The following is a 2,653-nucleotide window of genomic DNA, read 5'->3' as shown; positions in this document are numbered from 1 at the left end:
ATAGAATACCATCCTTTATGGTTAACTCAGGGTAGTCCTGTTTTTTAGGTGTATAGGGAAAAAATCCATAACTGTGGTATTAAATATTACAAAGTCTTAGCACAACTGAAATGCTTATTAATTTCATTACCAAAGGATAGGTCTAGTAAATACCAATTAATAGCTTTAAAATATTTTATATATTAAAATACAGTGTTCTATTTATCCTAGATGGTCCCTAGACCATCTAGGATATTAAAAGTTTCTTAGCAAATTAGTAGAGTTTCTTAGCGAATTTCACCGCTACCAATAATGGTAGTTAGTGGTAGTTTCTTAGCAAATTTCACCGCTACCAATAATGGCCTGTTAGTGATTTTGCAACATTCTGATAAATATTTTCCATAAATCAAAACCATAACAGCATGGAGAAACAGATGGCAGGAGCCCATATTAAAGAATGTAACAATTACTTTCATTAATAGGGAAATATTGAATCATCATTTTCAGCATGGACTATGTAGTAAGCAGTTGTCAGTAGTGAAGTCTCGAGACTGTTAAGTATCTTTCAGATGAGTAACCTACATTCTGTATTTTCCAGTGCAGTCTATATACAAAGACCAAAAGTGTATTAAAACATTTAATAATTATATCCTTTAATTTAATATATGCAAAGAAAATATTAGTACATTTGAAGGTATTTATACAAAGATTCATGTATGTATTAAAGTACAGCAATGTCCTTCATTTTCTTTGAAAATAAGACACATTACTTTGTTATTTAAAATGAAAAATAGCAATAATTACAAATTCTACAGTCTTATTACATTAACAATGTTTTCTTGATCTAACTAATGTTAGATTAAAATTATAGGAATGTTAATTCAGCCATTCATATACATAAAATGCTATTAAAGTCAAAGATTTTAACTACATTGTTATTATTAAGATTAAATAGCTGAATTAATTTTAGCCTTGTATGCCATAAGCAACTGCTATGCTGTTAGATAAGATCCTTGAATTTAGCTGCTTTTAAACTTCAGTGGTCATGTTTTAAAGAACGATATGTAACTTCCTGATTTATATAATTCTTTCAGCAATATAATAGTCTCCCCATTCTTTTGTATATTTTGTTTATTATATAAAACTACCAGCTTTAAATCCCACACAAACAAGATTTATTTCTGTGGAAAAATAAAGTTCAAAATATAGAATTTTTAAAATAAAATGGTAGTACAGGAATAGAAGAGGTAGTGTTGAAAATACAAAAGTCTTTAATTTTATTCTTTAAGCCTGTTGGATAATGTAGGAAAAAGACATTTTACAGAGGATTTCATAGGTAGAAAGCACAATAGAAATCATCTGATTATGTAGAAATACACATATAAATCCCTTCACAAGAAGATACAAAGTTCCCTTTTGTATATAAAGCAGTAGACAATAGTATTTCATCATTAAATAGATTGAATCCTGGGAAAGACTTTTTTCCTAAATCAAAATAACTGGTTTCCGATAATCTCCTATATATTCAAATTCTCTATAAACTTCACAGGGGAAATGTAGCACAAAAAAAAAACTTTTTAAAAAAGCCATTTTTTCTGAAGTTTCCTTGTTTTCAAATTAAAAATCATACAAATATACAATATTGGAATACCAATGAACAATGATTTCAGGAGGGTCATATGACTCATGAGATCAGCAACACTCCAAATGTGTTCAGTGTTTATTAAGTAAATGTAATTAAATCTCTGCCTATGTAACTTACACTAACTCAAATTGACATACTTATCAACATGAGGGGCATTGGAGGAGCAAATGATGTAATTCCATGTAACACATATGGACTATGCCATTATCAATACTGAAGCAAAATTCAATCCTTCAGGTGTTTTGAAGAAACACAGATGGTTGATCTAGCACTGATAACACAGCAAAATGATTGATTCCAGTTTTTACCCACATTTTAGATATCAGATGATCAGTAAATACCTAAAATGTTTTTACGAAGCCAGAGACATCGTAAAAAACATCGAGCACATAGTTATTCCATTTATTTATTTAAATATTTAAATTCCACAATATCAGAACAGAAAAAAAGGTTTCATGATACTTTTAAGTATAAGAAAATTCCAATATGACTCAGTCCATTAAAGTGAAAGTAAAGTAAAAATTTTACCTCGTGAAATCTAACCCCCCCCGAAATTATGGTAAATGAGCACACCAAATCAACAATTTTGTTGTGTCTACTCTTTTTAAGTAAGAACTATTACATATTTGATTTATAGTCATTTGGGTGGGAAAAAATGACTTGAAAAAAAAGAAAGACGAAAGCTATTTCTCAATGGCCCCAGCTCGTCTGGCTATTTATTATTTAGAACTTTTTACCTACAGAAAGAAAGCTATGGTCACTGATACTTCTGTAAGTTGAGGATATATGGTCTGTACATATATTATCCATCAGACACAAGAAAAATTCAAGAAGAAATGACACTAAAACAAACAAACAAAAACATAAAGAGACAGGAGGTCCTCATTAGTTCAAGATAACTGGGAGTTGGAAAAAGCTGCTTAATGTGAATCCACCAATAAGCAGCCAACATTTTATAATAAATAGAGAAAAAGATTGGGTGGGGCATTATCTTGAAAAAACAACTAAAAATAATGAAATTATTTTATC

This window comes from Propithecus coquereli, unplaced genomic scaffold (assembly GCF_000956105.1).
Source record: "Propithecus coquereli isolate 6110/MARCELLA unplaced genomic scaffold, Pcoq_1.0 Scaffold4, whole genome shotgun sequence".
NCBI classification, from domain to species: Eukaryota; Metazoa; Chordata; class Mammalia; order Primates; family Indriidae; genus Propithecus; species Propithecus coquereli.
The sequence above is the reverse complement of the archived record's forward strand: the minus strand, read 5'-3'. Positions refer to the sequence as shown.